Below are 23,496 nucleotides of genomic sequence, written 5' to 3' on the forward strand. Positions count from 1 at the left end.
AAACAAACTAAATTAATAAAAAAAATAAACAAACTAAATTAAAAAAAAAAAACATACTGTGGACTCAACCAGCAAAAAAAAAAGAGTTCCTATCTTGCCACATCTTCTCCAACATTTATAACTTGCTGCCCTATTAAACTTTGCCACTGTTACTGGAGTGAGTTGGTACCTCTTTGTAGTTTTGATTTGCATCTCTCTTATTTCCAGTGATTTGGAGCATTTCTTCATGTGTCATCTTCCTCTGTAAAAATTCTTTCCATGTCTTTTGCCCATTTTGTAATTAGATTATCAGTCTCTGAAATTTTTATAAGTAATCTTGTTTCATTTTTTACGATAGTTATTTACTCCAAATAGATTGACTTTTTATTTTCTTCTTAAGCTATACAAGCTAGAAAGTAAACTAAAAAGATGCAGCACATGTGTTAAAGTCTAGTTAGTTAAAGAATAAGAGACAGAAGAAGAAAAAATGTTGATGCATAAACTCTAAATTTATTATTCTGTTTTAGGCAAAAAGAAAGGAGTATAATAATTCTCTCCAGTCTTCCGAGAGTGGGAAGAGAAAAGAGAATGAAATTTAAACTCGGTGAAAGAATCATTCCACTTGAATATTATTTTGTGTTTCTTGGGAAATATGTCCAGTAATTTCTGGTCACAGCAACCTGTGTTCCATGTTCTAATAGGAGCTGTAACTTCCTGTTAAGAAATTCTGTTCCCTTGGTTTTGTTTATTGGTGGCGGTGGTGGTGGTTAGGGGATTTTATTTATTTATTTATTTCCCTGCCCTTTACTTTAACAGAAGTTCAACTCATTTTTCTGGGAATTGACACTGAGGTCTGACGAAAACCAAATAAACAAGAAAAAAAAAATTTAATGATCAGTGTTAAAAGAAAAATGTAATTTAAAAAAATTTAAAATATATATACAAAGATCAGTGTTAGTTAGTCCTATTATGTGTATGCCAAGAATGAGGGATTATTTTGCCAGACAAAACCACGAATGTAAGTGTTGAAGGAGTAAGGAATTGGAAAGAGGAAATCGTGAGTGGGGACAGGGTCTGTAGAAGAATCCCTGGTAGTACAGTAGATTGAGCGTTAGACTGTCAACCAAGACCTCAGCAATTAGAAGCTAGTGGGGAAGGAATTGCACACCAACCCCAAGGCAGATTATTAGAATCCTCCAGCTGTTCTGAAAGAGAAAGAAGATCAGTCTTTTCTCCTGTGATGTATAACCTCTGAAAACCCACTGGAGGGTGAGCTGTCAGTTCTAGCTCCTCTGCAAGGAGTTGTTGAGTTGAGTTGACTTAGGTTGGATTGCATTGAGCTACTCCATAAGAGAATGATGAGACCGTCAGCTTCTGTAGAGATTTACAGTCTCAAACCCTGTGGAACAGTGTTCTGTTCTGTAGGGTTGCTGTGAGCTACAGTTGAGACTCAAAGACAGTAGGTTTAGGTTCTATACGAACTAGGGTGCAATCAGATTTTCTGGAATGGCTATTTAGTTCTATAAAGAAAGTAAGGTCAATGTATAATAAAATGTCATTCATGTGCTTGTAATATGTTAATATTGTCTCAATGAGCAAAATTCAAGCAGTTCAGGTAAGAACATAATTCAGTGACTGGGGTAATGGGGGTGGGTGTATTAGAGACAATTAAGATTGGCACAGGATAGATCAGGGTTTAGGACTGTTGTACATAGGGTCGTTATGAGTCACAGGTGACTCGATGGCACGTAACAACAACAACAACACAACAACAACCCTTTTCTAATAGTCTGCACTGTAAGCCCACAATCTACACATCTCTTATGGTTCAAATCTACCATTGGCTCTGGAGAAGAAAGATATGCAGTCTTCTCTGGTGATTAACAGCCTCAGAAACCCAGTTGAGGGTCGCTGTGAGTTGGAATTGACTCAGTGTCAGTGAGTTTTTGTGTTTTGGTTGAGTTTCATAAATAGACCTTGTCATCAGTTTAGATACAGCTTGCAACACTTAGTTTCTCTTTATTTTTCCCTCTGAGTCACCTCAGAGACCTGCATTGTTCAATTTCTAATGACTACATAATATCCCATCTTATTACTTTAATCATTGGTTATTGATGTACCTATTAAGCAATTGTTTCTAATTATTCTCCTTTATAAGACATGTATAATAACCACCCTCTACCTGCTTCTTTGTGCCCAAGTGAGATTATTTCTTTGTTAGATTACTAAAAGTGGAATGGTTACACCAAAGAAACTGCACGTTTATAATTTCAGTAGATAGAAAGTATATTGCCCTCCAGAATGAATGCACTCATTTATATTTACACAATCCCTGTACATTATAACCAAACTTCCATAATGTCTAGCTTTAAAATGTTTGCCATTCTGATGAGCAAAAAATACTATATTTTGACTCTAAGAGAAAGATGAGCTGTTTCATCCTTCTAGATATACTACCTCTGAAAACCCACTGGAGGGTCAGCTATGAGTCGGTTCTGACTCAATGGTACATTACAGGACCAACAACATTTTAATGTCATTTTTAATACATTTTAAAGAATTATCATATTAGTAAGTTCACAAATGGCACATTTATACACGTTCATACAGAGGAACCCTTTGACCGTATACTCACGTTCAGGTTCACCATGCATACACCCTTCTGTAATCTCGTCCTTGTTACCTTGTGAGCCCAAATTGAAGACAGACGAGGTGACTACAATGATAACTAGCTTTATGTTAAGATACTGATGAAAAGCGAAAACTGTATATTCCAAATCTAAGTGGTGTAAATAGATGTCTCAAAATTTCCTTTAGAAAAACAAACATCTTTAAGTAGTATTTACTCTTTGCAAAGAAACATTCACTAGGAGAAGTGTTATTCCATAATACAAGAGCACTTGATAGTTTCCCTGATCCTTCTCAGTTCTAACATACTGTGATTCTTCTGTGAGACCAACTAAAAGTCAGTATTAAACAGTCTTGAGGCAATGGGATTCAGGAAGAAAAAGACAACCAAGAGTATCGACAACCACAGTGGAAACAAGAAGGCTTGACTACTTCTCTAAAGAACAGAGACCTTTAGTGACTTCAGGAAGGCACATCAACTGAAAACCAACCTGCCCTGTCTACCAATAGGCCTCCTCTCACCTAGCACTAGCTCTGTCAGAGTTATGAGTTTGATCAAGCATTAGGAGAAAATGGAAATGTACTGAAAATTAGATGGTTGATGTTGTTAGGTGCCATTAAGCCAAGTATGCACCTCTATGAATGTTGTTGGTGGTGGTGATTGCCTTCGAATTGAGCACAACTTATAGCAACCCTATGAACAAAAGGCCTGAAGTCCCTCTACAAGCATCAACATTTATCAAAGTTCGTAGAGTTTCTGGAGGCGTGTTATTTAGGAAGTGGATGCCACTTCTACTTCCAAACCTGTCATATTATGTTGTTGTTATGGACCATTGAGTCACCTGAGATGTAGAGTGACCCTATGAACAGCAGCTCTGAACCCTTCCCTGTCCTGAGCCAGTCTCACTAATTCTGACACACCAACCCCCATCACCCCAGTTAGTGTATCAGTCCATCTCATCTGGGGTCTGTCTCTCCTGTGCTGTCCATCCACCCTTCTGAGCATGATGTCCTTCTTCTAGTCTCTCCAAGGCTAGGACTTTGAAGCTCCTCCTCATTTACTTTGGGCACATGGCCAGGAGTGATTGGTCCATGGATAAGGACCCCATGAATAGCCATCCTGAAACCTGCTCTATTTTATGCCATCTTCATCATCTCTGAGACACTAGAGCTCATTGATGAAGTTACAGTGTTAATCTAGGTTCTCCTGTCCCTTTACAAGTAATAGCTCCACCTAGCTACATGTCTAATTTATGAATAATGAAGTTTTGTCATCCTTGCCTCCAAAGAGCACCCTGGACACACCCTTTCCAGGACATATCTGTTTGGTGGGGTTTTTTTGGCAGTTCATGGTATGTTCAGTATTCTTCAGCACCACAACTCAAAGGCATCAATTCTTCTGACATCCTTATTCATTTTCCAACTCTCTGATACATAGCAAGTGATTGAGAAGACTATGGCCTGAATCAAAGACACCCTAGTCTTCAAATTATTCCTCTTCAGTATTTTGGAGAGGTCCCTGGCAGCAGACTTGCCAGATGCAGTACGTCTCCTGATTTCATGACTGCTGATATCCGGGGTGTTGATTGTTGATCTAAGCAAGATGAAATAATTGACAGCATCAGTCTTTTCTCCATCCATCAGAATGTTGACTGTTGGTCCTGTGATGAGAAGCTTTGTGTTCTCGATGTTAAAATGTAATCCATACCAAAGGCAGTAGTCCTTGATCTTCTACAGCCAGAGTTTCATCTCCTCACTTTCAGCAAGCAAAGTTGTGTCATAAGCATATCGCAGGTTGTTGAGTCTTCCTCTGATCCTGATCCCATACTCCTTTTCATAGAGTCTGACTTTGGGAATTATTTACTCAGCATATAGATTGAATAGACATGGAGAAAGGATAGAACACCTTTCCTGATCTTAAACCATGCAATGTTCCTTTGCTATGCTCACACAACAGTTTCTGGGTCTAGGTATATATTCTGTATAAGCACAATTAAGAATTCTGGGATTCCCATTCTTCTCAATGTGAGCCATTATATGTTATAGGCCACACAGCCAAATGCCTTTGCTTAGTCAATAAAGCAGAAATGTACATTGTTTTTGTATTCTCTGCTTTCAGCCAGGACCCATCTGACATCAGCAATGATATCGCTGGTATAGTGGCCTCTTCTAAAAGCAGCTTGTACTTCTGACAGTACCCTGTTAATGTACTGGTATAGCCATTTTTTAGTAATCTGCAACAATATTTTGTTTGCAGGAGATAGTAATGATATTGTTCAGTAGTTTCCACATTCTGTTGGAATGAGGACATTTCTTGGGAATGAGGACAAACACAGATCTCCTTCAGTCCATTGGCCAAGTAACTGTCCTCCAAATTTCCAGGCATTAACTGGTGAGTATATGCAGGGCTGCATCTGTTACTTCAAGCATTTCAGTTGGTGAGCCATCAAATCCTAGGGCCTTATTCTTGCTAATGCCTTCAGTGCTGCTTGAACTTCATCTTTAATCACTATTGGCTCTTGTTTATATAGTACTTCCTGAAATTCTTCCAAGTCAACCAGTTCTTTTTGGTACAGTGATTTATTTTCTCCATCTTCTTTTGATGTTTCCTGAATCATTCACAATTGTGCCCATAAGTATCTTTCACTATTGCAGCTTAAGGCTTGAATTTGTTCTTCAGTTCCTTTACCCTGAAAAAGTCTTAGGGAGTTCTTACCTTTTAATTTTCTGACTTCAAAAACTAGGTTAGAAAGTTGTAATGACTCCTTTATAATACCAGCTTGGAGGTCTGGTAGCTTGGTGATAAGAAGTTGCACTGCCAACCCAAAGCAGTTTGAATCCTCTAGATCCTCCATGTGAGAAATGAACAATCTCCTATTGTGTGAGGTACAGCCCCAGAAAACCCACTGAAAGGTCAGCTCTGAGTTCAGTTCTAACTTGATGGCAATGGGAAACAACAACATGATGCCAGCTTAGATATAAGAAGAGCAGCCACTCTGGTTTGTCCTTGAGAACAAAGCCTCTATCATAAGTGTGCAATTAGAACAACATTGTTGTTGCTTGTTGCCATTGAGTTGGTTCCAACTAATGACAATCCCATGTACAACTGAGCAAAACACTGTCTGAGTCTGTGCCATCTTCATGGTCAATGTTGAGCTCAAAGTCACTTTCCAACTCACTGTTTATTTTGGAGTGACTTCCAAGCTTCCTACAGACATGATCTTTCAGCATGATATTGAATAAGATTATGTTGTGATCATAGTGTTTTCATTGATTTTTGGAAAGTAGATCACCAGACCTTCCTGCCTATGCTACCTTAATCTGGGAACTTTGAAACCTCTCCACACCAGGTGGCCCCTCGGCTGTTCAAAATACCAGTAGAATCACTTCCAGCATCCCAGCAACATGTGGGTTATCACTGAAAGAGAGGAGATGGGTTAGAATGTTTTTTCATAGAGAAACAGAGTCATGGCCTCTGAAGACTTGAATAATTTAGCTAATACTGTACTTTTGTCCATAGAGATTTTCAAAAGCCTTTTACTTCAAAAGTGCTTTTAGTTTATCTGCATCTGGAAGCTCCTCTGAAACCTGTCCACCATGGGTAACTGGGATGAGCTTTGAAATATCAGTGACATCACACCCAGTATCACAGCAAGACATAAGCTGCCACAGGCACCAAACTGACAGACAAGCAATCCTTTCAAGCCTATGGTTTCTTCCTTTAGTATTATTCATCAAGTTTGTGTTGTTAAGTGTTGGGGTATATAAAAGGAGTCAAATGCTTCAAAGACATGGCTATTAGAAATAATAGCATTTTCAATGTCCTTTTTCCTCAACATTGGATGCTACAGTGTAGAAATCTGTTCCAAATGAATTAAGTTGTAATATGTTATTTCTATGAAGAATGCAATCACAAAATAATTTTATCAGTCTTGATCTAAGCTGACATAAGATAAGTACTGAGGTCTGAAGCTATAATTGTATTAATCCCAACTAAAAGATATAAAGTGGATTTATAGATGTTATCTGTCAGTCAATAACGCCCATTGAGAATATTTTTAGTGCTTTTATCCTCATCCTTTTCTAAGAATCTCCTTTATCTAATGAATAATGGTTTGTACCACTGACACTTGGACCGTCTGGTGCTTTTTTGTTTAGGCTCTCAATTAATTATTTTGTTTGGTAAATAAAATGTTCTCAGCAGACTAAAAATAAAGGTGAACTATGTGTCTGAGTTACCCTCGCCGCATGGTTCTATTTTAGGTGCACTTGAAGGGTTGGGTGATCAAGGAAGCCAAGAGGTTCATGCGGAACCACTGCATTGAGTCAGGGTCTTTTCTTCATGTCAGTTCTGTTATCCTAGATTTTGGTTTTTGTGATGGGTAAGTTCAATGGCTGGCTTCCAAGATGTTGGCGTAAAATAAAAAGAGAGAGAGAGAGAGGCATGAATTCCTAACGTGTTTAATGTTTTCTTTCGTATGAGAGATTTAGAGTTCAGCACATTCGGCAAGACTGGGGGCTGCAGCTTGCGTTCCTGTGTCAGGGAGACCATCTTCAATCATCCAGCTACTCCCATATCTTCGTTTTGTTTTAATTATGTCTTACTAGTTTAGAATCATTTCCTTTAGCCCCAACAGCACAGTGTTAAAGTCAGATAGTGCCAAATTCCAATCTACTTAATTTTCCTTTCTTTCTTCTTAAATATATATATTCCCCCTTTCCTGTCATGAAAGAAGTATGCAGGCTCTGTCCTTAAATCCCAGGTCTATATCTTTGCCATAATATACAAATGCTATTTCTCTTCAAGAATATTTTCTTGTCAGAAAGCTAAAAATAATCAAAACCTTTCCAGAGCCACTTATTTTGAACAATATAGACTAGAGTGAAATGTTTTCTCCTAGGGTCTCACCCCCTCTTCCTTCTACATGTATTACCCTGCAGTGTTGCTCAGTAAGAATGCTACCTCAAGAAGATACTAATAAGATCTACCTTGTGCTGAGTTGGTGTTCACTGTTATTAGGTGTCTTCAAGTCAAGTATAACTCGTAGTGACCCTGTGAACAACGGATCTGAACCCTGTCCTGTCTAGTGCCATCCTTACACGTCCTGACACATAAATGCCCATTGTGGCAGTTACCATGTCAGTCCACCTGGTCTAGGATCTTCCTCTCCTTCTCTGACCCTATTTTCAAGGAATATCCCCTCCCAGTGATGTACCCAAAGTTTTTGAGGTTAATCTTTACGGTCTTTGCCTCCAAAGAGCTGCCTGGCTGTGCCCTAAGACACATCCTGAGACACCCTTGGCCATCCGTGGGATGTTCAGGGCTCTTTGCCAAAACCACAGCTCAAAGGCATCAATTCTTTTTTTCTGTCATCCTTAAACATTTTCCAGTTCTCAGATGCATAGCAAGTGATTAGAAAAACTATTGCCTGAGTCAGATGCACCTTAGTCCTCAACGTGACATCGTTTCTGTGAATGTCAGGTACTATTTCAAACCCTTTCCATATAATTAACTCACACACTTCTCCATCAAATATATAGTGGAAGTACTATCACTCCTATTTAACAAATAAAACCTAGAAAAGCTAGTTGTCTTATCCAGGCCCACAGAAATAGTAGCTGACTGAACCAGAAATTATATCTTCCCTGACACCAGAGATCAGGGTCCGAGCCATCACATCCTCCCTCTCCTAAGACATACCTCCAGCCAGCATGGCCGTTATGCTGCACATCAGCTTCCAGCTCCTCACAGATAAAATCAGCACTGCAATTGAAAGTCATAAACAAGAAAACTCTCAAAACCCCACTCACTTTCTAACTTCTCCACCTTGGCGTGCGGCCCACCATCTTCCATCCCTTAGTGAGACAGCACAGCAGCTAATCTTTTGCCAAATCTCCTGCAGCTTCTGCTCTTCCCTTTTTTGGCTACAACATTCTACCATCTGTCACCCAAAATCAGAGTTTTAACCCTTCGCCTCCACTTCCTGTGTGCATTCTAATTCTTCCACACATAGTCACTTTGAAAATGTTCTGTCTCATGTATACTCTCTGTTGTGATATAAAGCCAGGAAATTTCCATTTAACTAATCTTTTTTTAAAAAATTACTGTGGCCTTCTAACATATACCATTCAGTGAGTAACATATCCTTAAACCCACACTTTCTGAAATTTCCTCATCTTTCACCAGGGAATATCCTCTGTTTAATGTAAGCTAGATCATTTCAATTTAGCTGGACAATGACTAAGGATGACAAAAGAAGAATCAATGCCTTCAAATTGTGGTGCTGGAGAAGAGTGTTGAACATACCATGGACTGCCAAGAAAACAAATAGGTCTGTCTTGGAGAGAGTGAAACCAACTTTCTCCTTGGAGGCTAGGATTTTGAAGCTTCATCTCATATACTTAGGGCACATAGCTAAGAGAGACTGGTCCTTGGAGAAGAACATCATGCTTGGAAGGGTGGAGGGAGAGAGCAGGAGAGAAAGACCCTGGATGAGATTGATTGGGGAAATGGGAGTTGGTGTGTTGGAATTAGTGAGACTGGCTCAGGACAGGGCAGTCCTCAGAGCTGCTGTACATAGGATTGCTATGGGTCACAGGTGACTGGACGGCATATAACAACAATCTCAACTTGATGGCACATAGCAACAGCCTCTTCAGATGAATCATTTGAGACATGCCTTCTGTGTACCAGACAAGTTAATCAGAGTGAATATTATCACTCCAGAAGCTTGCCATCTAAACATGGTCAGCACGATGGGATGATGCAGAATTTCTGGGAGCTTCAAGACTGGGCAAAGAGTACTGGCAAAGAGAGCTTCGAGATTGGGCAAATAGTGCTGGCAGTGCAATGTTTATAGATTTTTTTTTTCAGCATTTGCCACACAGAAAGGCCCATCAAAATAAGTTCCAACAAATGTCAGAAAAGCAGTTCATCCTATCTGCTGTGCACAGCTTTGTTTTTATTTAGAGTACTTAATACATATTTTTAACTTTTTGCTGTGATTTGAATTAAAGCTCCATTCAACAGTTCATACACATTCTGTTTTGTGACATTGATTACAAGCCTCACTGTAACAGAACACTTTTCACTTCTCCCCTGTCTCCCATTTCTGTTCATTCTGCCTTCTGAGCTTTATCCTCTGGCAAGTGCTGCCCTTTGATCTCCTATACTTGATTGTTCTAAGGACTGTGCCTGCCTGGTGTTATTGTTCACTTTGCAGATCTGTCTCTTGTTGTGTTGAAAGTTGAGTCATGGACTGATTGAATTCTGACTTGAAGGATCATAAAGGGCCATAGTCTTGGGGTTCCACCAGTCCCTATGATACTAGGAAGCCTGGCTTTTGCTTTTATGATTTGTTATTATGTCCCCCATTTCTTTCTATTTATTTATTTAAATGAAGCTTTACAGAGACTTTAGATTTCCATTCATGCATAGTTGCACACTTTCCTCCCTGCCCACCCCTCCTCCCAGTTCGCTTTTCTCTTTGGAAAAAAAAAATTCTTTTATTGTTATACAATCTCCCCTCCCCCAGTCCACTCCACTATGCAGCTTTCATTCTGGATCCTTGTCATGACAGTAATACCTAATCATATATTCCTCCTAAACAGTTCTCTCCCTCATCTGTTTCATTATTTATCCCCTCTTAGTTCCCCCCCAGTTCTATTGTACTGTCTCAGGGATCTCTTTCAGAGTGATCAGTAGTGGAAGCCAGGCACCATCTAATACTTCTGGTCTCATGGCTGTAGAGACTGAAGTTCATACAGCCCATTAATTCTCTGAACTAAGTCTCTGATTGTTCTTTAACCTTCTTTGTTCTAAACAGATAAAGGCCGTCAGTTGCTCCATAGATGGTCAAAGAGAATTTAATCCATTTTATCATTTAATTCTACATTTACTGGTTAGTGCCCTGTGAACTAGGATGTAAAAGCCATGAAGTAGTAACTTCATCTTGTTTATAGTTCCATCCCCTAGAAAGTACTGCTCTACATAGTTGATGCTCAGCTAATAGATGGTGAATTAATTTGGTCTGTGGGAAATGGCCCTTCTGGAACAGAGTTGAGAAACGGGTATGAGACTGCATTCCACCACGGCGAGAAACAGCTGCAAGATTGAGAGCAGTGTCTTTCATGGGCTCAGAGAGCGTTCCAGTACCCAAATCAGTTAAATTGCCCAATGACAGGATTTATTCCTCTGATTTTCAATGTAGGATTTGCTTCTCTTCCTAGACTTCATGGTCCTGGATGGTGGACTACCAGCCCCTCACCTGGAGACACTTGATTATTTCTTAATTTCCAAATGGGGTGGATCTCCTTCTGAAGTTCAGAATGATATCCATATGTCTGAGCACAATCGACAAGCCTGAGTCATTCTAGAGCCAGTTACTTGGTTGGATTGTCGAGACCCTCAAACTTCGTGACGTGCACCAGCCACTAAGCCTCTGTAAAATGCTTGCTAACCTCCAATACTTCTTTCTGTTAATGCTTCTGCCTAGTTGGCTAGTTGGCATTTCTTGAGTGAGTGTTACATGTCAGACACTGCACAGGATCCGGAGACTACGACAGAGCTGAAGGACCATCAAAACGTGTGCTCCCTGCCTGGATTTTAATTGCCAGGCTGTTGACAGCAGACCAGAGCCGCCTGTCTTGGCTTTCCTGTGGTCCTTTGGGGTCATCGGCCAATGAGACAGCATGCTGCCATGGTTGTATGTGCCAGGGCAAGGCACGCACCATACTTTTACCAAATGTGGAAATCTGAGCAGGTAAAGAATTACAATTATGTGGATGGAACTTTTCCTTCGGCCACGCTCTCATTTGCTGCCCTCGCTCACATTTTGCAGTTTCTTCTTGTAACTGTTTTTCCTTGGATTTTCCACAACCCCCACCCCACCTCCACCTCCTACCAAGCCTTTGTGAATAGTCCAAAGCCCCACCCATTCTTACATCAGTTGGAGCTTTTCTTACACTCTACTGAAATTACTCTTTTTATTTGTTTGGAACCTGTTTAGACTATCAATTTTTTACAGTCACGGACCACACCTGTCTTGTTCACTCTGACCTTCTTACCACACTACCTGATTCGTGTGTGGTGTGTACGCTCTTTATGTTAGACGGATGAACAGACGTGTTTTCCACCACCTGTTCTTATGTTTGACCAGTAGTCTAGTTTTATATGCTTTTATGTAGATAGCGTAACATAATCACCATTGCTGAACAAAGCTGAATTTAAACCACCTCTTTCATTTAATAGCTATGTAACTTTAATTAAGTCACCTTTTTATCTGTGTACTTCAATTTTCCACATCTATGCAAAGTTATTCAGCTGAGTGGATCATAACAGATTATGAATGGCATTGAAAAGAATTAAAATTCTAGAACACTTAATTGGGCCCATGTGGAACCTGTATAGTGAGTGGCCAAATGGCAGTCATTCAAACAGAACAAAGGAAAACTGCATGATTTAAAATTAAGAAAGGTACGAATCAGGAGTATATCTTTTTGCCATATTTGTTCAATCTGTATGCTGAGCAAATAATCTGAGAAACTGGATTGTATAAAAAAGAAAATGGCAGCAGGATTGGAGGAAGGCTCATTTTTTTCCTATAATTATATTTTATTAATTTTCATAAACATTTACAGAGATTTTGGGTTCCCATTCATTCATTGTTGCACTGTTCTCTCTACCCTCCTCCCAGTTTGTTCTTGTCCAAATGCCACAGTGCTTGTCAAAGCCAGTTCTGATTAATCTTCTTTGTCAGTGTGTCCTTTGCCATTCCCTATCACTCCTCCCTGAGAGAGACTTCACCCTGAGTCATAAGGAAAAGGGGATGGCGTATTCTCTTAGCTACTTCCTGCTGAAAAGGGATGCTGTGGGTTTCAGGGTGAAGATCTTCTCTCACTACTCTAAAGGGCCCCTTGGCAGTAGGAAACACATAGACTATTATGGAGATTGATTTTGGAATTTAGATGCACTCTTATTGATTGTGCTTGGCCGTACATGTTCATATCCTTGAAGATGTATCATGGGGGTGTTGCAACCTAGAAGACACAAATTTGACTAACAAGTTATAAGTACATGAGTCAAAAATTATGGAAAAAATAAAAGAAAAGATTCTTTCATTGTTTTACAAACCCTCCCCCAGGTCCCCTCCACCATGTAGCCCTCGCTCTAGACTCCTGTGATGACAGAAATACCTAGTTATATATCTAGGAAGGCTCATTAACAACCTGTAATGTGATTGTTCAGCCTTGCTTTCTGGAAGTGAAGGGGGCTTGAAGCCCTTGAAAACACACACACACACACACACACACACACACACACACACACGGAAAACAAAACCAAACCGTAAGCAACATCAAGAGAAAAAGATGAAAGACTGATGTTATCAAGGATTTCATTTTACTTGAGTTCCTAATCAGTACCCATTGAAGAAGCAATAGAGAAATTAAAGAGTGCATTTTATTGAGAAGGTCTGTTGTAAAAGTTATTTTAAGAGATGACTTTGAGGATGGGGTGCACCTAATTCAAGCTATTTTCAGTTGCTTCATATGGATGTGACAGAAAAAGGATGGATGCCTTTAAGTTATATAGTATTAGGGAAGAGTTCTGAAGTGTCCCAGGCACTGCCAAAAGAGCAAACACATGTCTTGGAAAAAGTGCATTTAGCATGCTCTTTGGAGGCAAGGTTCATCTCATATACTTTAGATATGTTGCTAGGAGAGGCTGTTCCTTGGAAAAGGACATCTTTCTTGGAAAGGTGGAGGGCCAACAAAAGAGAGGAAAATTCTCAATGAGAACTGACACAGTGACCACAGGAATGGAATCAAGTGTATCAGAGATTACAAGGATGTCACGATATCATAAAGATTATAAGGATAGGGCAGGGTTCAGATTTATTGTTCATAAGGTCACTATGAGTTGTTCTCTATTAAACAATACTTCACGACAACAACATATGGAGGCAAAAACTGGACAATGAATAGGAAACACCAAGAAGAACTGATGACTTTGAATTGTGGTATTGGCAAATAGTATGGAATGTTCATAGACTAGCAGAAGAATGAATAAATCTATCTTGAAGAAGCACGGTCAGATATCCCCTCAGTCAGGAGGATGACTAGACTTCCGCTCAATGCTCTGAATGTGCTCTCAGGAGAGACTTTTCTCTGGGAAAAGGCAGCATGCTTACTCAGGTAGGTCACTGAGGAGGAAGGCCCTCGACCAGATGGGCTGTTACAGTGACTGTAACAATAAGTCAAACGTGAAAACAGTCGTAAGGATGGTGCCTCAGGTGATAACATAACAACACTAAGACACAGTTGTGGTCAGTGAAAATGCTCATTTCCCTCCTTAGGTATATATAGCTTCTTGATTCATTTTCTTCTTTATCATCCAGAATTTAAATGTTTAGTATTTATGTCATTTAGTTTGGGCAAAGCTCATTGGGTGGCACAAATGATGACATGCTCAGCTGCCACTCTAAAGGTTTGTGTTTTGCATCCATCCAGCAATGCCATGGAAGAATAACCGGGTTATTTGCTTTTATAAAGATTGAAACAAAGCAATCCTAGCAAGCACTTCTACTCTGTAATGCATAGCATCTTCGTGAGGATTTAGGTTTTTTAGGATGGGCTGCATATTGTGTTGGGATCTCTATAGAAACAAAACCTATGAAACTGAGAGTCAGAGAAGGAGAAATTTATTTCAGAGAGTAATTAAAGCTCATGTGCTTGTAGGGGCTGAAGGTCAGACCTCAAGAGGTGAGGTGTCTAGGAAGGTGAAGTGTCAGCAGGCAAGCAAAGTGTCAGAGTGCATTGTTGGGAAACAGGGTCACAGATAGCTGACTTTGAAGACTGAGGAGACCAAAGTTGGCAAGTACAGAAAGCCTCCGATTCAAGTCTGGAAATGATGAGCCAGATTACTAAATGTAGATAGGACAGAAAGCTCCTCAGGTTTTTTCCGGAGAATGCAACTATATACAACACTGAGGAGACACCCCCTTAGTCAGATAAGGCTGATCTTATCTTCACAGATCTAATTTTAATCTTGCCTCAGCTAGGTTAGCATCACAGAGGTTAGAATTTGCAAACTTGGGGTCCTTTCATTATATTGAGGAGAGAGGCCATGTTGACAGGCAATATTAACCAACACAAGCTATAACAAACAACCCTCAAATCACAGTGGCTTTGAACCACAATGGCTAGCTTCTTCCCTGAGTGGTCTCCATCTCAGGGCTTGAGATGTGCTATCACCTGAGTTCTTTTTCTCTCTTCACTACTCGCTATTATTTCCTGTGAGAGGATAAGTTGAGGTGACTGTAATTAAGTGAACCAACACACACACCTTGGCAGTTTAGCAAAAACAAGTGAAAAAGACGCATTTAGGCAATAAAAAAGAGGCATAGCCCATGCAAGATAGGTCATGCTAAAGAGTTAAAGTGAGAAACAAAGAAAAGGGAAACACAGATGGAAAAGACCCCAGAAAGACAGGCATGAAGCCAAACCTTAGGGAGTAATTAGCAGAAAAGGAGAGAAATAGAGGGACCCCAAGGTGGGCACTGTCTGTATTGACTCATGAGACTTGGTCTTAACCAGTCCTGCTTAGGGACTTCTGTGATTGGCTACGGAGGAGCTACTTCCTGGTGTAACAACTTTTGGGCTCCTGTAGGAAGTACTAGTAAGTTGGTGCAAGTGTTAAACATTTCCTGTCTGTTTCCTAAAAGACTCTAGCTTTCATCTGTGCAAGAGACAGAACAGGTAGCGATTTGAGCCCTTAGCAGGGCTCTACAAGAAGCTATTCTGCAATCCTAGAGGCACGCAGTTCGAGCTCACCAGCTGCTGTGTGTGCTGTGTGGGAAAAAAGATGGGCAGTCTCCTGCTGTGTAATTAACTGTCTCTGAAAACCCACAGAGGGTCAGCCATGAGTCAGTTCTGACTCCATGGTACACAACTGACAGCCAAGGCCTCACTTTGGTCCGTAATTACTGAGGAAGAAGGAAGCGGATGCTCCGAATTTGTCATTGCCACTCATAATTTTACCTTTCAAAGCAAAACTGATGGGCCCAGCCCACACAGGGAACATGTGCTCTGACCACACACCAGGAGGAAGAGAACTGGGCTAATGTGGATGGGACACCAGTGACCGCCCCAGGACAGAGATGAGCTGACTTGGATGTACAGTGATTTAAATGAGAGTTGAGGGTAGATTGAAAATGAGGATTATTAAGCATCTGAATAAAGCCAATAAGATTAAAAGGGTGACTGTTTAGCCTCTGACAGAACAAATTGCTTTAAGGATGCGCTATTCATCACAACAGGCAAGAACTCTGCTAATTAGACTACTGAGTAGCCCTCATGTTGGGATCCATGTAACCGGAAATTTTCCCCCGCTGCCCTCGAGTTCTGACTTGTGGTGACCCTCCATGGGGTTTCTGAGGCTGTAAATCTTTACAGGGAGGAGACTACCCATATTTTTCTCAAGGAAAAGATGATAGATTTCAATTGTTGACCTTTTGGTGAGCAACCTAACACATAAAGTGCTACGCCGCTAGGGCCCCTTCAACCTGGAATGCTGTTGTTGTTACGTGCTGCCGAGTCAAGTATGACCCACAGCAACCCTGTGAACAGCAGATCAGAACCGTGTCCTATCCTATGTCATCTCAAAATCTCTGAGACACTTGAGCCCATAGCTGGAGTCACTGTGTCATCCATGTGGTTAAGGGTCTTCCTCACTTCACCTTCCCAAGTATGATGTTCTCCAAGGAACAACGTCTCCTAGCAACATGCCTGAAGTAAATGAGATGAAGCTTTCGCATCTTTGCCTCCAAGGAGCACTCAGGCTGCACCCTCTCCAAGATATATCTTTATGTTCTTTTGGCTGTCCATAAGATATTCAGTACTCTTCTCCAACACTACAGTTCAAAGGCATCAGTTCTTCTTCTGCCATCCATAGTCATTGTCAAGCTATAAGATGCACACAGGTGATAGGAAAAACCATGTCCTGCATTAGGTGCATCTTAGTCCTCAAACTAACATCATTGCTCCTCAATAATTTGGAGAGGTCCTAATTGCAGAATTTCTCAGTTCAGTGTTTCCTGATCTTCTCATTGCTGGTACCTAGGGTGTTGATTTTAGATCCATGTAAGATGAAGGCATTGACTGTTTCAATCATTTCTCCATCTATCATGATAGTCCAGTGGTGAGAATGTTGGGGTTTTTGATGTTGTAATACAATCCATATTGAAGGCTCCTGTATTTTATCTTCTGCTTCACATAAGGAACCCCCACAGCTCCTTAATCCATACAAAATGCTTAGAATCCTGCTTGGCACATTATAAGTACTTAGTGCATGTTAACTATTATCATCATTTTTAGACACAATGGGGAAATACAGAGGAAGTTGATTGCAAGTAGGAATTTTTCTGTTTTCTTTTGTATCCAGGATTAGAATAGTGCCACATGGCAGGCACTCAGTAAATATTTATCAAGTGAAGGAGCTTTCCCTGGTGGAATTTAAAAGTCAGCTTTGTCTCTGATTCCTTCTTTGAAATAAAAAGTGACCTTCCATTTTCCTAATGTTACTTTGATCAACCCTGAATTTTCATTACGTAGAATGGACGAGCCACTGACCCTCAGATCTGAAGGTTTTCACTTCTCCTTCATTTGCCAGTCCGCTTTCCAAGAATTCCTGGCAGCATTGCCAATCTCGGCTTCACTGCCTCCCCCTCTTCACAGCCTCGGTTAGGGACTCCAGAATCATGATACTGAGCATCTCATAGCATAAACTGATGATGATGAATCCATACTTCTGTGGTGTTTTAGGTGCCATGTTATTCATTGAATGCGGCTCTTCGCCCCATTGAGGTTCATGGTGTTCTTACTGTCAGGTGGGGGCGGAGAGGTGCTGCATCTGTTCAGGCATGTGAAATTCAAAGCTGGCGAGCTAGCTTCCTACCCACCAGTGCCTTCCAGATGGGTTACTCCCTTCCTGGCACCCACAGATTCCACGAAAATCCTCTCATCAGCACCAGAAGGTGGCCTAGTTTGTGCTTCCGCCTTCCTTCTGGGTCTCCTTCCTCCTCATGTTTGATCTCCTCTCCTCTCTGCCAGGCACTCTGACCTCTGCTCTGCCTCGGCATCTACTGGACTGATGCCTGAAAATGAGTCCTAATACCAAACTGAAACATCTCTCTCTCCTCATGATTGTTGACTGAAACTAGTTTTGATTCCTTGGGGCAAACTTCTTTTAAAGAGAGAGAATTGATGGTCTGTCTGGCGGTTTCTGGTGATTGATTGAGAAGCTGATGCCCTCTGGTACACAAGCACACCATTAAATAATATGGAATCCCAGAGTGAGGATGAGGTCCTTTTCTTAATCATTTTCAGACAAGGAGAATGTCTCAGTTCAGAACTAGCTTGTTCTTGGGCTTCTCATTCATCTTCTTTCATAACAGATCCTGACCTCAGAGATTCCAGCTGGAATTAACAAATTGTTTCATTGTATTCATTTTTAGGATTCTTTCCTAATTCTTATTTTCTGTTTAAGGAATATTGTTGTTATGTGCCATCAAGTCGCTTCTAACTCATAGCGACCCTATGTAGCCCTAAACCCTGCTCTATCCTGTGCCAATCACACTGCCTCTGACATACCCATCCCGATTACCTCAGTCACTGAATCAATCCGTCTCATAGAGGGTCTTCCCCTCTTGTGCTGTCCCTCCACCCTCCCAAGAATGATGTCTTTCTCTAAGAACTGGTCCCTTCTTGCAACATTTCCAAAGCATGTCAGATGAAGTTTCAGAATCCTTGCCTCCAAGGAGCAGTGTGGTTTAACCCTCTCGAGGATAAACCTGTTCATTTTCTTAGCAGTCCATGGTATATTCGATACTCATCTCCAACACCACAGCTCAAAGGCATCAATTTTCTTTCTATCCTCCCTAGTCATTGTCCAGCTCTGTGATGCATAGCAACTGATTGCAAAGACCATGGCCTGTATCATGGTGCACCTTAGTCTCCAGAGTGATACCATTGCTCTTCAGTACTTTGGAGAGGTCTCTGACAGCAGACTTTCCCAGGCAATACATTTTTTAATTTCTTGGCTTCTGATGCCAAAGAGCCTATGGTGATAAAGGAAGAAGTCCAAGCTGCTTTGAAGGTATTGGCAAAAATTAAGGCCCACAAAGCAAGAACCGGAATCCAAGAACAGAGCACTCTGCTCCTCCCTCAGAATGAATGGAGACCAGAAATCAGAGGCTTATGCCCAAGCGAAGCAGGATTTCATCTAGCACTTCTCCCAAGGTGCTGACTGAGGATGGTATGGGGCACCCAGAAATAGGAGATGCTGTTACCTGGCTCAGGAAGGTCCTAGAGTACAATGCCATTGAAGGCAAGTACAACCGAGGTTTAACAGTGCTGGCAGTATTCCAGGAGCTGGTGGAGCCCAGGAAGCAGAATGCTGAGAGACTGCAGCAGGTCCTGATGGTGGGTTGGTGTGTGGAACTGCTCCAAGCTTTCTTCCTTGTATTAGACGACATCATGGATTCATCCCTTACCCAACATGGGAAGCCCTGCTGGTATCAGAAGCCAGGCATCGGTCTGGATGCCATCAATGATGCCATGCTGCTGGAATCATGTATCTACCACCTACTGAAGCTCTACTGCTGGGAGCAGCCCTATTACTTGAACCTGATGGAGCTCTTCCTGCAGAGTTCCTATCAGACTGAGATTGGACGGACCTTGGACCTCATCACTGCCCCTCAGGACAAAGTGGAGCTCAGCAGATTCACTGAAAAGAGGTACAAATCTATTGTCAAGTACAAGACAGCTTTCTACTCTTTTTACCTTCCTGTAGCTGCTGCAATGTATATTGTGGGCACCAACGGGGAGAAAGAACATGCTAACACCAAGAAGGTCCTGCTAGAGATGGGCGAGTTCTTTCAGATTCAAGATGATTACCTTGATCTTTTTGGTGACCCTATGTGACAGATAAGATTGGCACTGACATCTAGGACAACAAATGCAGCTGGCCGGTGATCAGGTGTCTGAAGCGGGCCTCTCCAGAACAACGCCAGATCCTGCAGGACAATTATGGGCAGAAGGAGACGGAGAAGGTGGTGAAAGCACTGCATGAGGAACTGGAGATGCCTGCTGTGTTCAAGCAGTATGAAGAAGAGAGTTTCAGACACATTATGGGGTTTATCGAGCAATACGCTGCTCCCCTGCCCTCGGCCATCTTCCTGGGACTAGCGCACAAGATCTACAAGCAGAAAAAGTGACCCTAACATGGCGAGTGTGTGTGTGGGAGGCCCTTAATAAATTATTATTGTTTTTTTAAAAAAGTAAAGCCCCAGGAATTGATGGTATACCAATTGACATGTGCTCACCAAGTGTGTCAAGAAATCTGGAGAATAACCACTTTGCCAACTGACTGAAAGAGATAATATATTTGTTCCCATTCCAAAGAAAGGAGATCCAACAGAGTGTGGAAATTATCAAACAATATCATTGATATCACATGCAAGCAAGATTCTGCTGAAGTTTATCCAGAAATGACTGGAACAGCACATCAGCAGAGAAATGCCAGAAGTCCAGGCTGGATTTAGAAGGGTTTGTGGTACTAGGAATATTGTAGCTAATGTTAGATGGATCTAAGCTGAAAGCAGGGAGTACCAGAGGAATATCTATCTGTGTTCCATTGATTATGCAAAGGCATTTGACTGTGTGGATTACAACAAACTGTGGCTGACTCTGAGAAGAATGGGAATCCCAGTGATCATGCTAGTGCGAAACCTGTTCTTGGACCAGGAGGCAATCATCAGAACAGAGCAAGGAAACACTGTGTGGTTCAAAATTGGGAAGGGTGTATGCCAGGGATGTGTCCTATCTCCATGCCTTTTCAATTTTTATACAGAACAGATTATGCAGGAGGCTGGGCTGTATGAGGGCTGTATGTGGGGTCAGGATTGGTGTAAGATTCATCAATAATCTGTGTTATGCAGATGACACAACCCTGCTTGCTAAAACTGAGGGGGACCTGAAGCACTTGCTGCAGAAGGTCAAAGGACTGCAGTCTTCTATATGGATTGAGGCTCCATATCAAGAAAACAAAAATCCTCACCACTGGGTCAACTGGCAGCATCGGGATGGATGGTGAAGAGATTGAGATTATTAACAGCTTTAGTCAGCTTGGCTTCACAGCCGACACTCCTGGCACCAGCAGCCAGGAAATGAAAAGTTTAAGAAATAGCTATCTAATTCCCCTTTTACATAAATGGGAAGTAAGGAAAGTGAGTTGGCCAAGGGAAATTATAAGAGGGGAAGAGATGGTCCAGGTAAAAAAATAGAAAACATGAAGAGATTACATGAATGGAAACAGGATGCTATTGTAGAGGGATAACTAGCAAAATATAGAGTGTTGGTTATCTGGTGCTGCAGTAACAGAGGTAACATGTGTGAATAGCTTTAACAAACAAATTTATTCTTTCTCAGTTTAGGGAGCCTGGAAGTTCAAATTCAAGGTGCCAGCTGTAGAGAGGGACGTTCTCCATCTGTTGACTCTAGAAGAAGGCCCTTTTCTTTGGGTTTACCTTACAGAACTGCACTGTCTAGTTCCCTATCTACTAGTCACGTGTGGCTATTTAAATTAAGTCAAATTTTAAAATGCTATTTCTCAGTAACCCTAGCCATATTTCAAGTGCTCAATATTTTGTATTTCAAGTGTCCATGTTGGACAACACATAGATAATGTCTGTTATTACAGTTGTTGTTGTGTGCCGTTCAATTGGGACCAAATCATAGCTGACCCTCTAGAGAGTTGTCAGAGGTAATAAGTTGCACTGAAGGAGATTTCCTGTCCTTTTCTTGTAGAGCAGACTGTTAATAATTTGCAATAATGTTTTAGAGTACAAGAAAAACAGGCACATTTATCTTGAAAGTAGTCCTATCAGAATGTTCCTTAGAAGTGAGGCTAACAAGACTTGGCTTCAAATGCTTTGGGCATGTTACTAGGTGGGGCGAGGCCCTGCAGAAAGACAACATGATTGATAAAGTAGAGAATCAATGGAAAAGAGGAAGTTCTTCAATGAAATGAATTAACACAGTGACTGCAACATGGGCTCAAACATAGCAGAAATTATGAGCATGGGGCCACACTTAACCATGTTTCATTCCATTGTACATAGGGTCAAAATGAGTACGTAACAGGGAGTGTACATAACAGCACCTAACAACAGCAGGAGCTATATATTTTTCAGGATGGATATGCACGCACACATATATGTATGTATGTCCTCAAAAACCCCAAACCCATTGTAATCCAACTGGAGTCAACTCATAGTTGACCTTCCAGTGGGTTTCCACGAAACCACAAATTGCCAGAGAGATGTGCAGCCATTGGAGGAAGAAGCACAACGTCCTCCCTCTCCCTCTCCCTCTCCCTCTCCCTCTCCTTCTCCTTCTCCCTCGTGTGTGTGTGTGTATGTGTGTGTGTGTGTGTGTGTGTGTGTGTGTGTGTGTGTGAGAGAGAGAGAGAGAGAGAGAGAGAGAGAGAGAGAGAGAGATAATGTAATCCAATCTTTGAGGTAGTAAAAATGGTTATGTGCTTGACTATTTACCAAAAGGTTAGTAGTTCCAATTCACTCACAAATGCCTCAAGAGATAGGCCTGACAGCTGCTTTCATAAGGTCACAGACTTGAAAATGTTCAAGAGCAGCTCTTCTCTTCACCTGTGTGTGGAGTCACTGTGACTCCAAATCGACTCTATGGCAACGAACAGCAAGAGTAAACATGCAGCCTACCCTTGTCACTTAGTGCACCCCAGGCATCTTCTGTTATCAGGCAATGATAGATTAAGTGTGTGTGTGAGAGAGAGATTGTGGTTTTTTTGTATTAAAGAGGGAGAAAGAAACGTTTTTTGTTTTGTTTTACAATAAAAGTATTTAAGAGAGGGAGAAGACTTTTTTTAACAATAAAAGTATTGGGGGGTTCAAAATTTTTTTATATTGATTTCCTTACGAAGTTCGTATACATTGTGTTTCACACTGTCCTTCATTCACATTGTGTTTCATACAATCATCCCCATACATGGTGTTTTCTAAAATTAATCACCATTGAGCTATTGCCACCGATACCCTGTCTTTCTAGATCCCCACCGGATCTTTCCCATTTCTTTTACACCTCTTCCCTCCACCCCACCCGCCAAATTGTGCAACCCTATTATTTCCCCCTGCCCACCCTCAGCCCCCAAGCAAATTACTTTTTATCCTCGTATCAGAGAATGTTTAGTTCCAGTTTCCCACCATTTTAAACACTATTACTATGAACATTCTCAGAATTCATTAAAGCAGTTAAAGCCAGCTGTCCTCAGGTGGGCTCTGACTCATGAGCAGAACGGTGCTACTTGGGTTTTTAGTAGCTGATTTTTCAGAAGTAGATCACCAGACCTTTCTTCCAAGGTGCTTTTGAGTGGACTCAAACCTCCAACCTTTCAGTTCATACAGTTCGTAGCTTCCTGTGTTAACATTCGTCCCACCCCTGACTTTTAGAAACACCTCAAATGCTTTCTTAGTATAGATATGTGAACTGAGATGAGAGAAAACATTTAACCCCTAGAGTACACCACAAGAACTCAGCCAGCACAGGCTAACTGACTGGGTCAGACCTTGTAGCAGTCCCTAGGGGTGGTCATTCTAGGAATTCCATCTTCTGGCACTTTCCTGCCCAGATTAGACCCATTTTCTTTTCACAAGCAACCAACTGGTCAGGATGTCCAGTCCATGAGACTGTGGACCTCTGAAGCCGTATCTGACAATTCTCCTTGGAGATTTTTTCCCCCAGAAGGATTACTTGTTTTGAGTTCAGCCACATGTTGCATTTATTGCCCACCTCCTGGGT

The 23,496-nt window shown here is 41.3% G+C and overlaps 1 protein-coding gene and 1 pseudogene across 1 annotated transcript in view; both read left to right on the forward strand.

The window, feature by feature from the left end:
• The window catches only part of LOC102856227 (sec1 family domain-containing protein 2-like), a gene marked incomplete at its 5' end in the record, with an annotated part of 374,536 nt that overhangs the window by 237,176 nt on the left and 113,864 nt on the right, over positions 1–23,496 (forward strand). The window lies entirely within an intron of this gene.
• LOC102873828 lies at positions 18,834–19,880 on the forward strand (annotated as a pseudogene).

This window comes from Elephantulus edwardii, unplaced genomic scaffold, assembly GCF_000299155.1.
Source record: "Elephantulus edwardii isolate Elephantulus edwardi_28Jun2011 unplaced genomic scaffold, EleEdw1.0 scaffold00137, whole genome shotgun sequence".
Classification (NCBI taxonomy): Eukaryota; Metazoa; Chordata; class Mammalia; order Macroscelidea; family Macroscelididae; genus Elephantulus; species Elephantulus edwardii.